This window comes from Petaurus breviceps, unplaced genomic scaffold (genome assembly GCF_028583685.1).
Source record: "Petaurus breviceps papuanus isolate PSGF00001 unplaced genomic scaffold, PetGlider_PUasm1.0 90730, whole genome shotgun sequence".
Classification (NCBI taxonomy): Eukaryota; Metazoa; Chordata; class Mammalia; order Diprotodontia; family Petauridae; genus Petaurus; species Petaurus breviceps.
In genome coordinates, this window is record NW_027187324.1 from 9,210,488 (window position 1) to 9,226,667 (window position 16,180).

General features: G+C 38.4%; 1 long non-coding RNA gene across 1 annotated transcript in view; it reads left to right on the plus strand.

Annotated features, from left to right (window-relative positions):
• Nucleotides 1–16,180, plus strand: part of LOC138145154 (uncharacterized) — a 233,560-nt gene that overhangs the window by 174,308 nt on the left and 43,072 nt on the right. Inside the window, exons 5-7 of the long non-coding RNA XR_011164124.1 lie at nucleotides 3,195–3,304; nucleotides 4,081–4,171; nucleotides 5,126–5,224. This is a non-coding gene — a long non-coding RNA (uncharacterized lncRNA). The remainder of the gene's footprint in view (nucleotides 1–3,194; nucleotides 3,305–4,080; nucleotides 4,172–5,125; nucleotides 5,225–16,180) is intronic.

Sequence of the window (16,180 nt, forward strand, 5' to 3'; positions counted from 1 at the left end):
CCCAGTCCTCCAGGCTCCCAGAGGCAAGTCCCTGGTATCTTTCCCACATGGTTGCCTCCATTGCAAATTATCTGAGCATATAACAAATCTTGTTACAATAACAATGATGGCCAGCATTTATGTAGAGCTTCAAAGATCCAAAACGTTTGTTTGTTATCTTCTTTAATACTCATAGCAACTCTGCCATTGATATCCCCATTTTTCAGATGAGGAAAGAGGTTTAGAAAGGTTAAGGGACTTGCCCAGGGTGATATAGTAAGTGTCTGAGGCAAGATTTGAACTCAGGTCTTCCAGACTCTAAGTGTACTGTTCTAATCACTGAGCCACCTAGATGACCTACATAACACATGTTGTCTCATTTGATTATCACAACAACCCTGTGAGGTAGGTGCCATCCTGAGAAGAAGGTGCATTCTTCATCCATGTTCTTGCTTTCCCCTGTGGGTTGTGGTTACAGATCTTGGTAGTTCCTAACTTGAAGGTGGAATGTATTCTGGGTCTTGATGTAATGAATATTCATAAACAGGAACCTATGGATAATCTCAACATCTATTTGTATCTTCAGTTCCACAACCAGTTTGAGAGTGGTGGTGCTGGAGCTTTGCCCCAGTGCTGAAGAATTAGGAAGCACCGATTGCCTCTGGGTAAAGAAGGGCAGTCCACATGTGGGATGTTGATGGCGAGGAAAAACTAGAAACTGTAGCATCTATTCCAACAAATGTTACCCATTAGCTGTGGGCCTAAAGAGGACTACTGGGGCTGGGGACTTCAGGGTCATGTGCCCATTCTTCTTGAGCAGGAGCTGACTCCTGGCTCCAACATACAGAATATTTCTCATCCAAGCCCAGGCTGGTAGTGGGTGTTCATGATGATGGAACCAACAGGTGACCACCTCCAAATCATGTAATCTAACTAAATAAAAAGGGATGATCCAGATAGAAGGGTAGGGTGGAGAGTGGATGGAGGGGCAGTATCAGAGGACCCTGGGCTAGCAGCAGGTAGGCCTGGAGGGCACATCTGATTGGCACTGGGAGGCAAGCACTATCCCTAACTACCACTTTCCTTCCTAGGCCTCATTCCAGGCCTTTCCCTGATGGGATGGACCTTCTTCCAATATGAGTATACGGGGACATCTAGAAATGTATGTGTATGGGTTGTCTGGGCGTATGGGGACATCTAGAAATGACGTCCTCTTCGCTATCACCACCTCTCTGCTACCCTCTTCCCCACCCCACAACACACAAGGCAAGGGCACAGGCTTGCATGTTACGTGTCCACATTCCTACAAGCGGAGGTAAGACCACCATGACATTTATCTGGCTTACCCGGCCCAGGCCTCACCCATCACCAGTTTGTATGCAGGGGTGGCTGTTTCTGGATAGAGGATGGAGTTTTTGGAGGAGAAAAGGTTGTACGCTTAACCCTTCTCCCCAAACTCAGTGTTTTAGGGGGCCTTGGCAAACCTATACACAGCTCATTCGGTAAGAATAATTGATTAAAACAGGAGGCTGCTATTGTCTCTTATATCCAAACTCCTAGAAAGGATTATTTGCATCTACTTCCTTACCTCCCACAAATTCTTTAGCCCTCTACAATCTGGCTTCCATAGCAACTGAAAATGCTTCTCCAAGGTGATCAGCTGGCTCTTAAAGGTAGCCCTTGGGTCTGTTGATGACTCCCTCCCTCTAAGATCCTCTCCACCCTCAGCTTTTCTGATGTTGCTCTCTTTGGGTTCTTCTGCCTTTCTAAGGACTTTTCAGTCTCCTTTGTCGGGATTGTTCTCTGTGCTCCACCTCCTGTAACCCAGTTCCGATGATGTCCTTTAACTACTCAAAAGCCTTTGCTGATTCCCTGCTGCTTCCAGTTTAAAAATACAAACTCCTCCATTTGGCATTTACAAGTCCTCTCCAATCAGGCTAACTTTTCAGACCTGATCACCATGCCCACCCACAGGTGTTTTCCTCCCTTATAAACTTCCTTTCATGTCTTTCCCCATTAGGAGGCAAGCTCATTGAAGACAGGAACTGTCTTTTTGCTTATATACATATGTCCCCTGTGCTTAGCACAGTGCTTGGCATGTGGTAAGAACATAATAAAATAAATACTTAGTTTAGGCGTGTGAAGATATGTCCTCTAGGGAGTAACAGAAAGCAAACCAAGACCCATCCGGAAGTCACAATATTATATACATATAATACACCCTTTTCCTTATCTGGGCTTGGACTCATGTGTCCATTTTGCTACTGTATTTCTCCAGGCTAATTTCAGGCCCTGGCAAACCTCATGTATTTCCCAGAATGCATTTACCTTGGCTTCATAAATGGGTGACAATTGGATTGAAAACAATATCGATCTTAGAAACTTGACTTTGGCATTGGTAAAAAGAAGCAGTGCTTTGTAGTGGATAGAGAGCCAACCTGTAAGTCAGGAAGATCTGGGTTTGAATTGTATGCTTCATAAATATTAGCTGGGTAAGTTAGCCCTTTAATGCCCTAGGTAACTCTGTAAGACTATAAATTAAACAGCAAGTGACCTATCTGCATTGCTAGAGGAAAATCCTTCACCGTGGAGTTCTTAAACAGATGGAATTATAGGTCCAGTTTAAATAAATAAGTAAACATGTATAAGCATACATGTATGTGTGATGAACAGCTAGGTGGTATAGAAGGAGGGCCAGGCCTGAAGTTGAGAAGACTCATCTTCCTGAGTTCAAATCCAGCCTCATACACTTATTAACTGTGTGACTCTGAACAAGTCACTTAATCCTGTTTGCCTCAGTTTCCTCATCTATAAAATGAATTAGAGAAGGAAATGGCAAACTACTTCAGTATCTTTACCGAGAAAACCTCAAATGGAGTCACAGAGTCAGAAAAGACTGAAATGACTAAATAACAAGTGTGTGTGTGTGTGTGTGTGAAAGAAAGAGACAAAGACAGAGAGATTAAGATATTACCATGGTCATGAAATGATATTGTGTAAAAGGAAATAGACTTAAGAAGTCCCAATCGTGCCTTCTCTTGCAATCTATATGATGGTGGGCAAATTACTTGTCTTCTAGGTTCCTTAGTTTTCTCATCTATAAAGTGAAGGATTTGGTCTGGATGATTTCCAAGGTCCTTTCCCATTCTAAAAATCTCTGATCCTATGCTCAAAGGCATTTATTTTTATTATTTCTCTTTCATTCATCACTGTAGCCAATCAGCCAACATTGAAGAAAAAAATGGAATAGAAACAATTCAGGAGGCATCTACAAACGCTACCCTCATTTATCAATCGATGACTCACCAACTTTTCCAGCAAACAGGTGATTTCCAATTACTAAAGGATGCTGTTGTCCTCTTCATTCAATGACATTGGCTTGACCATTGGTTTTTTTTCCTGGATTTTAAATGCCTCCTCTTCTTTTGGGCTTTCTAAACTATCTTAGCAAGCAATTCAGGAAATATAATTACCACAAGTAATGTGTGTTGTACAATGGCCCTGATAGAGAAAGAGAGAGAAAGGAATGAAAATTAGAAAATAAGAGACTGCTGCTATAGTACATTATTTACAAACCAGAAATCTTTCTACATACAGACTAGTGTCTCTTCATTACCTAGTGAATTGTAGGATATCTTCAGGTACTTGAAGTTAATGATCTCAACCATTCTTCTCAGTTTTCTTTTATTTTTGTTTTTTCTTAGTGCAGGGAAAAGGGGATAAGTAATGAAAATAGCATCTTGTTTGTCCCACGAAGGGGAAAGAAACTTATTTCTTTGAGTAGCACTACACTTTGGTGATTTCAACCAATTGCACCACAGTCATTTTTTTTTTTTCTTAAGAGATTTAATGATGTTTAGGAAATGAAATTGAATACTAGGAATAGAAAACTGCAAGCAAGTTTGGAAACCTTGCTATTGAGGATTCGGGACTAGTTCCTTTACTGAATCAATCTGATTACCTCTGGGGAATGTGCTGTTCCTTGGAATGAATCGGCCCAGTACCAAATGAGAGGGCTTGAAAGGTTTAGAAAGTGGAAAATATGTGGAATTTGCTCTTGAATAATGATTCGCATTTTTCTTTTGCAATAAATTTGACCAGTGACCCAGAGAGGAGGATTGCAATTACGTGCTGAATCAAGCTTCAGAAATGTAGCAGCACTTAATAATAAAAATAAGAGTAGGAAGTAAAGGTAAGCAAACACTGTACATCTTTGCTCCATCTGCACATGTTCACTTATAAATTCCAAAACTATGAGAACCAAAGGGATTCTATGCCTGGGTAGCACCACCTTCTATTTTCCATGCTCTTCATGGATTTTCAGGGGCTGGGTATAAATAATGCTTTTTTAACTTCACTCAACCTATTAGACTCATAGAATGCAAGTATTGGAAAAGACCTTAAAGATCAATTACTTTAAAGATCTCACTGAAAAGATTGTGGAACTGGGGCTTAGAAAAGGGAAGTGACTTGTCCAATGACATATATCTAGGAAGTGGCACAGCTGAGTATAGAATCTAAGTCTCTTGCTGCCCAGTCTAATGCTGCATTAAGAGGGAAGTAGGGGTAACTAGGTGGTGCGGTGAATAGAGTACTGGCCCTGGAATCAGGAGGACATGAGTTCAAATCAGGCCTGAGACACTTAATATTTACTTGTCATGTGATCTTGGACAAGTCACTTAACCCCAATTGCCCTGCCTTTCCCCCTCCAAAAAGCAAAAAAAAAAAAAAAAAAGGAGGGAAGCCCTTTTTTTTTGGAGGGCAATTGGGGTTAAGTGACTTGCTCAAAGGCTCACGGCTAGTAACTGTGTCAAGTGTCTGAGGCCGGATTTGAACCCAGGTCCTCCTGGCTCCAGGGCTGGTGCTCTATTCACTGCATCACCTAGCTGCCCCGAGAAGCATATTTTGATAGTGGGTCATGTGAGTGCCCCATAATTCCATGAAGTACTGACTTCATTAGCTTGCACAAGTGATTTAACCATTTAACTACAGGATAAACATTCTTTTTCAGACGACTCTTTTTCTAATTCTGTCACTGCCACTGCAGTCTCATGCTGTTTCTTACTCATATTCTCTAGGTGAAACTACGCACACTGGTGAATCATTTCCCCAGTTCTTCAAATGGAATATTTTCATCTTGTTTCAGGAAATACAACTGAAACGACGTTTAAAGGGTCAGGTTGAAGAATCATGCAGAACTTGGGCATAGCTGTATTTATACTCATCAAGTGCCTCAAACATTTTGGTAAGAAACATGTTTTTGACCCATATTGCTAATACAGATGCTACTGTAGCTTCACTATCCTTTATTAAAAATCCAATGGCATTGAGTTTTGGCTTAGTTTGTCCAAAGACCAGTTTCAAAATATGTTGAGATATAACTAGGAAATTGTGGACCAGTTTAATTTGTTTTTGACCCAATGATATAGTAAATTCAATTAATTTGAGTGATTATTCACTAAGTACCTACTATGTATCAGGCATACTGCTAAACACTGGAAATTCAAAGAAAAAAAGTGAAAGTGTACCAGGGGTGTAACTGGAGTCAGCTTAAAGCCTGCTGGACAGCCACAAATTTTCAGTGTGAATACTTACATCTTAGAAGTCAGCAAACACAACAAATCAGGGCTTGATTTATTGCTTTGTTGAATGTCTAGACTTAAGAAAGTGATGGAGAGAATGTTAATAATGTAGACTAAACTTAAAAGTGTGTTGTGTACTTTTTTCGGAGGGTTTGGGAAGAAGTTATTAAACATTTAACAATGCACCCCTGCTAAGTGCCTTCAAGGAATTTATGTTCTCCTGGAGGGATATAATATGCAAACCAATAAACTGATATGTAAAATATCCACAAAAGCTGTTGAATAGAATATGTGTGTGTGATTACTGGATCACGTCAAGGATATTGAGGACATGTATGGCATCCCATCACAAAACATCAGAGATAGTTGAATAGTTTTAGGAAGTAGCAGGTCAGTGTGGCAAGCTCTGCTGGATGTAGCTTGCTTTCTTTCTCTTCCTTCCTTCCTTCCTTCCTTCCTTCCTTCCTTCCTTCCTTCCTTCCTTCCTTCCTTTCTTTCTTTCTTTCTTTCTTTCTTTCTTTCTTTCTTTCTTTCTTTCTTTCTTTCTTTCTTTCTGGAGGGCAATTGGGGTTAAGTGACTTGCCCAAGGTCACACAGCTAGTTTTTGTGTTAAGTATCTGAAGCCAGATTTGAACTCAGGTCCTCCTGACTTCAGGACTGGTGCTCTGAAGTATTTAGTATTTATATAATATTTTTAGGTTTACAAAATGTTTCACAAATATTAATTCACTTTTGATACTCACCACAAATGTGGGAGGTGCAATGGGAATGGGAATTTGAAGATCTTCCCTGCCCCTTAATACACCTGATGGGAATTTGAAGACCTTCACTGAGCCACCTAACCGCCCCTGGACATAGCTTTCTGTAAAAGAAAGTAACAAGCATAAAAGCAGATATAAACCTAAAGCAAATGAAGCTTATCTTTGAAGTACTACAACTTCCTCTCTCCATGGGAGCCTGAGGTTAATAAAATATTTTCAGTGTTAAAATGATCACAAAGTCATAGGCCATAGACTTTTGAAATGAAACGTCTTTCAGTCCTATAGGAGATAGATCATCTTAGCCTGTTTTCTTGAATTAGTCAATGCTCATGCTAGTTGTGTGACCCTAGGCAAGTCATTTAAGTACTACTTGACTCAGTTTCTTCATCTGTGAATGGGCCTGATGATAATAACACCTGCCTCCTGTATTGCCAATGCAATATTTACAGCAGCCACAATCATGATAAAGACTATGACTATAAATATTGCATGACGTTTAATTGAAAACATAATAAACTCTCCATAGAGGGGACAGAACTGAAGCTTTTATTTAGACACTAGAAAATGCAGTCCCAAAACCAGTAAGCTGATTCCATCATAATAGTAAAGAATTTAACAAACCATAACAACACAGAGACCCATGTCATCCTTCAGCCTTCCTACAAACAGGATCAGTATTTACTCATAAACCTCTCCTTGCCTCAGCTCCTCTCTTTTCCACTGTCTCTCTAGCTCTGACTCCCAGCTTCCTGTGGCTTTGTTCTGCCCTTCAGCAAACTCCTCCCATCACAGGCTCCATGTGATTACAATCAGCCTATTTACTTTCAAAGTTTACTTTCAAAGCAGGGAAGGTCTTCAAATTCCCATCAGGTATATTAAGGGGCAGGGAAGATCTTCAAATTCCCATTCTGCACCTCCCACATTTGTGGTGAATATAAAAAGTGAATTAGTATTTGTGAAACATTTTGTAAACCTAAAAGTGTTATATAAATATGAAATATTATAATTATGAGAGACCATATAGCTAACATAGCATTTTATGAATGGGAAAACTGAGGCCCATAGAGGTGACATGATTGACTGCAGATCAGAATTTTGTTATAGTCACTTTTTAAAATTAACAAAAATAGGCATCATGATATATAGCTTATATGTCATAAATTATAAATAATTAATCTCTAAATTTCTGTCCATTTGGGGATCATAAATTTGTGGCCTGCTCTAGAAAAATACAAAACTTCCCTATTGTCTTCTCATATTTTCATCAAGAATATTCTTGAAATGTGTATAGACTATTCTCACAAAGATTTTACAGAGATGAGAGATAAGAGTTTGTAGTTACTGTACTCAGTTAACTTTATTTTTAGAAAAATTACTGAAGTGATTCTATTATTTTTAAAACTTCCCCTACTGAAAATTGATTCTTTGAAAACTGAGCCTTTGAAATTATGTTTCTTACCCAAGTGTTTCTTCTGTATATACTTGGTCAGGTCCAGGATTTTCTTCCTGAATTCAACTTCTTAGCTGCCATTACTTCATTCTCAAACACTGTATAGAGTATGAGGTGGTAGAATATTACTGTGGTTGTTCAGAACAATGAGAATAGATCATCATCAAATCTATGTTTTTTCTTCTGTTTTCTGTGCTCTTATCCTGTCAGTGATGAGTATCACTTTAGCTTGGACAATGATAAACTGGAACCCTAACAGGAATAGAAATTGTGCCGTTGAAGGAACTGGGGCTATCGATTCTAGAAATGAGGATAGAGAAACAGTCAAAAGAATTGGATATATCTAGTCTTAAAAAATAAGAATTAGTGGGGAGAGCATATTGGGGGTGGGGTAAATATAGCTATCTTCAAATTTCTAAAGGGTTCTCATCTTGAATAGGATTTAGATTTAACTGTATAGTTCCAGAAGCAAAAGCAGGGCTAATGGGGCAGAAGTGAGGCAGATTTCAGCTTAACAAGGAAGAATTTGCCAGTTAGTCTTGTATTACCTTGCAAAGGCTATCTTGTGAGATAATGTTACCCCCCTTGAAGAGAAATTGGACCATCTCTTCTCAGAACTTTCATTGAGAGAATTCAAGACTGTCCTCCTGGAAGATGCTGAGGTCCCTTTCAACTTTCAGGATTCAACTGTGTGATTTTCCTCCTTTTACACAAACTTAATTTGGTATAATGTTTGAATGTCTCCTTATAGCTGGTATGCACAGGAATAGACAAGATAATGAATCTTATGTAGCAGGTGAAAAATAAGTTAAAAAATTAATAGAACAGAAGTTTCCATTTTTTCAACTAAAACTTTTCATGGCTCTTTTCACTTTTTCCTCCCCTTAATGTTCTATATTTGATAAAAGGTGTTTGACTTTTGCCAATTTTTTTTTGTTTTTGTGTAATAGAACCCACATTGGATTCCACTTTTTGTCTCCCCCCAGAGTAATACAAGCTCTTTGAAGGCAGGGACTGTTTCATTGTTGTCTTTTAATCTTTAGCAGCACAAAACCTGGCACGTGGTAGTTACTTAATAAATCTTTTTTGTTATTGGAAAGTCTCATGTTGTGTATCTATAACTTAAAACTTGACTTCTGAGTCTCTTTACATTTTTTACATCCTTGGAGTCCCCTTTAAAACCAGTGGGTGTGCACAGTGTGTGAGAAAAGAAAATTGTACCCTTTTGCAATAATAAACATCTGTTCTTTACTTGAAATGGATTCCTGTTTATGTGCCTGTACAAACTTGATATCTGTAAAAGTGAGTGCTAATTTCATACTTTGAAATTTCCATTCTCTTTTTGCTTACAGGAGCTCCAAAAACCCAAGGAAATGACTAATGATATTGCCGAGATAGATTAACTTTATCCTTTCATCATCAACTCTTGCTTGTGCATATGTAGTAATAACAGGAAAAAAATGAGATTGAACATTCACTGCTTGGAGCTGTTGTACTCTGCCCCTGTACAACAGAAAAATATTGCTTCCTCTGTTTTTAAGAGCTGATACATCCATCCTGACTATCCAAATGACTCAGCAATTTTTGTCAGGGGATGTTTACTGAGAAGAAGTTCAAGATTACTTGGTCTTTCCTATGGACCCAGATATTGACTCAGTTTTAAAAACAACAATAAGCCTCAAACAAAGCCACATCTCAAGGTCTTAATTTCAATAGGGCATCTTAATGATGGGGCCATTTAATATACCAAGATGAGTTTGGACATGTTTAGTGTGTTGCTTTTCTGGACAAGAGTAGGTCATGATGAGGACCTAGCTCCTTCTTTCTAGTCTTCATCTGTACTCCTTAAACTTCTTTTGTTATGACAAAGGGGTCCTGATTTTTTTTCCCTTTTGTGGCATTTGATGAAACTATGATGATCTCTATTTACGCTGTTCTCAGCGCCACACCCAATCTTTCATAATATCTGTAGCTCCACCTAGTCCCCAACTAATAACTTTCAGTCTTTGTACCTTTCTCATCAGAATATTCGCTCAGGTTGCAACTCTTTTTCCTTATTCCTTTGTCTTCTGGTTCTGAGGATCCTCATATGAACCTTAAATGTGCCCCAAGGCTTCTATAAGCCCCATTTAGAGAGATTCTACTTTTTGACTTGCTTCTTGACTACCCAGGGTTATGATTCAGGCTGGATTTTGTAAGCCAAGTAGTGTGGGACTTGATCACATGAGAACCTCCCAAGAAAACACAGAGTACAGGAAACGAGGTTAATGATTCAATAGGTGAAACTCTTTCTTCTGACTCATTGTATCAGTTAATTCACTTCTATGTTCACAGTGGATACATAATAAATGTTCATTGACTGATTCCTAAACCACCAATAAATCCTATGTCTAGGGACAACGGGGGTGGGGGGTGGGGAATAACCATTTCTGTTCGGAGAAAGTTCTCTAAAAGTTTTTCATTGGTTTTCCTTTATAGATTTCACACAGCTGAGTTTCATGTGGGGTTTCATTTTCAACACTGGCTCCATTGTACGCTAACAATAGCTGGGGAGGCCAGCTAACATTTACATTTCACAAAGTTCACTTGGAGTAAATAGTGCAAACTTGGTTTTATAGATGAGGAAACAGAAGCGGGAGAGGAATTAAATAGCATACCCCATGTGATTCAATTTAATCCAGTTTATTTATTAAACACCCATTATGTGCAAGTACTGTTCCAGGAGCTAGGTGCTAGATATACAAAGACAAAAATGTCTAAGTTCTGGCCTTGACAGAGCTTAGATTCTTGGGGAGGTGGGGGAAGGCGGGGAAGAGTTGGAGGAGGGGAGAGAGATAACATGTGCCCAGATAATTAAATACAAACTATATACATAGATATACAATGTGATTTCAAGGGAGGGCCCTAATTAATGTATCTGGAAGGACCTCATGTAGGAGGCAGAATATGCGCCAGATTTGGAAGGAAATTTGGAATTCTGAGAGGTGGAAATGAGAAAGAAATGCATTCCAGGCACGGAGGACCAACTGTACAAAGTCAAAGATGGACCGTAATGTCTAGTGGTTAGTTAGCAGGTCACCTTGACTGGATGGAGAACATATGAAAGAGGAACAGCATGAAATAAGAATGGAAAAAGGAGGTGGGGAAGTATAACTATGATTTTAGACCAAATGATAGTGTTGAAAAGAATATGACTGGGGCAGCTAGGTGGCACAGTGATCACAGCACCAGCCCTGGAGTCAGGAAGACCTGAGTTCAAATGTGACCTCAGACACTTACCACTCACTAGCCATGTGACCTTGGGCAAGTCACTTAACTCCAATTGCCCTGCCTTCCCCTCTCCAAAAAAAAGAAGAAGAAGAAGAAAAGAATATGACTAAATTGAATCCAAGGTTGATCCAGAGCTTGGGGATATGTTGGAACATTAAATAGGAAATTTCATGGAAGGCACCTTGCTAGGTAGTATCATGCATAAAATGTTGGACTCAGAGTCAGGAAGATGAGTTCAAATCAAACTTCTTAGAAGTGTGGCACTGGGTCAATCACCTAACCTCTTTCAGCCTCAGTTTAATCATCTATAAATGGGGATAATAATAACACCTACCTCCCAAGGATTCTTGTGAAGGTCAAATGAGATAACATATGTAAAGCTCTTTTAAAATGCTATGTAATTGCTAATCATCATTGTTGTTGATGAGGATTGTTGTATGAATTGTTTTCTATGTGTCTTTGTATATATTTTGTGTGTCAAATATGTAGAATTTGTGCAACCCCTAAATTCACTTTTCAAAAAGTAAGCTAAAGAATCTTTTCATTCATTCATTCAACAATATTGCGTCAAATATGTGCAAAGCACTATGCTAAAGGAGATGTGAACTTTCAATAAGACATGATCCTTTCCTTTGTGGAACTTTCTGTGTAGCAGGGAAATGAGACACAAACTCAAAAAAATTAAATATACATGATTACATGGTAATTACTAAAGGAAAGGCTTTGTGAAGCCTGTGAGGGAATGATATTTCTTACAAGGTTGACAGTAAATCTGAGAAAACTAGGTAGTCATAGGGTACCATCTATGCAAAGATATGGAGATCATGAATGTAGTATCATGTTTGGAGAACATGTCCAGTTTGACTGGAGTGGAGGAGGTGTGAAAAGGGAGTAACATGAAATAAAAGTATAAAGAATGAAGGTAGCAGAACCATGGTGTTGTAATAATAGTCAGCACTTATAAAGTGCCTTAAGTGTTCAAAGCATTTTACAAATATCTCATTTTATTCTCACTACAACCCTGGGAGATAAGGGCTATTGCTACCCTCATTTTTCAGAGAAGGGAAACGAAGCAGGCAACGTTTAAGTGACTTGTCCAGGGACACATAGGTAGTGTCTGAAGCAGGATTTATACTCAGGTTTTCCAGATTCTCAGTCCTGCACTCTATCTACTGAATCACCTAGCTGTCTGCTAGACCAAATGGAACTGATAGAATCAAATTGAGTACAACAAGGTTGATTCAGGCTTTGAGGACCTATTGACAGCCAAATTGGAAATTCCCTTTAATCAATCAGAATGACCAGTCTTCTCCTTGGTCTCCCCGATTTAAGCTCTCCCTGCTCCAATCCATCCTCCATAGAGCTGCCAAAGGGATTTTTCTTATTATGAATATATTACTGCCCAATTCAATGAATTCCAGTGACTCCTTATTGCTTTTAGAATAAAACAAAAACACTGTTTCACTTTTCAAGTCCTCTGAAACTTGGCTTTTCCTAACCTATCTTTTTGTATCTTTTTCCTTTTTTATATCCCACAGTCTGAACAAACTGGCCTTCTCTTTCTTTCTCATACAAGACTTTCCTTTATCCAAAAGAATTTCCAACTACATTATCAATATTCTACTTGTGGATGAAAACTGTAATTTAACTGAAGTCTACCACTTTCTGATTGGCTTCTACTTTAGTCAGACTTTTTCGTACAAAATATGGTGACCAGAAGTTTTCTTTCCTATAGATAAAGGAAAAAAAAATAATAAGCTTATAATATAACAGGAAGAATTTGGATTAGCTGTGAATTTACATTACAGCAATAGGATTTAAATTAGTTTTAAGGAAGAATTTCCAAAGAGAATCGCGCTTAAGTATTCTGAATTACTGTATTGCTATATTTAAATTACTTTTTTTTAAGTATTCTGAATTACTGTATTGCTATATTTAAATTACTTTTTTTTCAAGTATTCTGAATTACTGTGACAGATTACTGAGGAATGTTGGAGACCCTCCATTTCAGATGATGCCAAGAAGACTGGTATCAATTTGTCTGGCATGATTTAGGTCAAGGTTGACCATTAACAATCCCTTCAGTTCTAGGTTTCTGTAGATTAGTACTTCAAGTTACTTGACAATTCTGATTAAAAAAAAAAGCCCTTCCTAAGCATGAGTCAATTGTAGGGAGTTAACCCCTCCTCCCCCAACTAACTATTGTTGTAATGAAATATCACACTGTGTCCTATAATCTAGCTCTAGGCTGACGTTACCATGTGATCTATATACACCAGGAGAAAGAGAATGCTAGTCTCTGGAAGGTATGAGTATATTGGAAAGAATTTTGGAGTTGAAACCAAGACCAGGGTTCATATTAAGACTCCAGCATTTACTGTGTGACCCTGGGCAACTCCTAACATCTCTAAGACTCAGTTTCCTTAGCTATAAAATGGGAGTAATAATATCTTGCATTACCTACCTCCTCCAGTTGCTGTGAGACTCAAATGAAATAATATTTGAAAATTCTTTGCAAGTTTTAAAGTGCCATAAAAACAACAACTATTTCTACTATGGACAGCTAGGTGGCACAGTGGATAAGGTGCCAGGCCTGGAGTCAGAAAGACTCATCTTCCTGAGTTCAACTCTGGCCTCAGACACTTACTAGCTATTTGACCCTAGGCAAGTCACAACCCTATCTGCTCAGTTTCCTCATCTATAAAATGAGCCGGAGAAAGAAATGGCAAACCACTCCAGTATCTTTGCCAAGGAAACCCCAAAAGGAGTCACGAAGAGTTGGAAACAATTGAAATAACTGAACAATAACAACAAAATTATTATTACACTATGAGATAGTGCTATAACACTCTGAAGTGTTTTTGAAACAAGCTGACCTTGATAGATAGAGTCAGTATGGACATAGTGGTAAGAGCCAGAGGACTTGGCTTGAAATCTCAGCTTGGCCAATTTCTATCTAGCCTTTGGTGAGTCATTGTTATCTATCTAGGCCTTAGTTTTCTCATCTATAAAATGTGGAGGTTGGGTCCATTGACTTGGGAGGTCTCCTCTAGTTCTAAATCTACTATCCTAGATCTTCATCATTGTTGTACCCCTCCCATTGGTAGAAACATAAAGTACTAGTCAGTCAGTTAATAAGTATTTATTAAGCTCTTACTATATGCCAAGCACTAGACTAAGGTACTAAGTAGACAAAGAAAGGCAAAGATATAATTACTGATTTTGAGTAGCATGATCATAGTCTGTTGGGAGAGATGACAGTTAAGAGATTATGCAAAACAGATATGTACAGTGTAAATTGAAATAAAAGTACTGACAAATGGAGGGATGGTGGAGAGAACTACCTGGAAAGTTCTCCTACAGAAGATGGGATTTGAACTGTGTTGAAGGAAACCAGGGAAGCTCAGAGGCAAAAGAGAGCATTTCAGGCTTATTGGGCAGCCAGTGAAAAAATATTGTTTCAGTAATTCACTGGATCTAAAATCTCACTGATGTGGAAACTTCCTCCAGTTGTGCCGCTTGAAATTCAACCATCTGTTTTCATCCTGTGGGACTCTTGCCCATGTCCTGCCATAAATGCACATTAAAGGATAGACACAACGTGCTGCAGGATTTCCTCTAGATTTATTCTTGTTGTTGTTATGTTTCTTTTAAAATTTATTTTCAAAATCCTTGATCTCATCATGGAGGCTATGCCATCTATGGCCTTCATGAATGGCTATAATTTTTTTTAAAAAATCATCAACTGTTGGCAAATTTTTTGATGATAAGAAACTCTGAACTTGGCCAGGCTGGTCATTGGATAAATAGTCTATTGCTGGGTTTATGCTTGTAACTTCTCTGATTGGGTTGAATGTTCTAGAATGTGAGCTTTTCTGAAATGGCCTTCAAACAAAGTGATGACCAACTTTCTGGTCAACTTAGGTTCACCCTTTGATAATAGAACCAGAGTCAACTTGTTTCATACTTAGAGTCACCCAGACTACACAAACCTTGCCAAAGCAAATGTTCTCCTGACTTAGTCTTTAAAAACCAGAGGTCACCTCCATGTAAAGAATTGGAACAGCCATGTAGTTGAGGGTTATTATTGTCTGAGAATTTGTTCCAGGCTTTTTTATGGACCTGGTAGTCAGTAATTCCTCTGTTTCCCCAGAAGCATGGAATCAATAGTATAATCACTGTATATGTAAAAAAGAAAAGAAAAGAAAAAGAAACACCCCCCCCCCAAACTCAACAATAACTTCTTGTTCAAACTTTTAACTGTTATATGGTGTTGTTTTTAAAAACCACCTCTGACAGGCATAAAGTTCTGAATACTTTTCTACTTCCATTAGTAAGAGAACAAAGGATTAGCTTGAAGAGTGAGAGAGTTTGATTTAAGAGTTCTTTTTCAGAAGCTGCCATCTAAAAAGATTTACTGTTTCATTCATTGGAAGGATGTTGCCTAACCTGATGTCACATACATGAACTTTTTGATTTAAGTAGAAATTACCATTTAATATTTATTGATCAGCCACCAGGTGAATTCAAACGACACTCAGAACTCTGAAAAAGACATGTAGAGTAATGGCATGAAAATTCCTCAGAGATTCCAATCTAAGTCAGACAGGAATGAAGTCTTTCACCTAACTTAAGAATGAGCTGGTTTTCTCACGGCCTTGACATGATCCATCATTGGAAATACATTTAGAAACTCAGATCATAGAAGTTATGTCATGGAGAGGTCAGGTCCACGTCTACTATTTACAGGAATAAGAATGGGGTTAAAAAATAAATTCATTAACCACAATAACATATAATGATCTACGGTCTTCCTTCCCAACTTTTACCTGATGAGGTAAACATGACCCGAAGGTCTGGCAGTTCCCTTCTCAAGTGTGATGGATATGGCATTGCCATGGCTCTGAGCAAAATATTGTTGCTTTGGCACTGCTGATGTTATCATTGCGATTATGCAACTTTGATTTTCATATAATCTAAATTTGAGAGCTATTAGAGTTTAACTAACTCACTATAAATCAATCCAACTGATCATTTACATTTCTGCTCCTTTTTTGGGGGGAGGGAAGTGGGTTTTTCCTTTCTTGTTTAAACAAAAGAAGTAAGTGTTAGGGAAAGAAAGAGTTTCCTTTGAGACT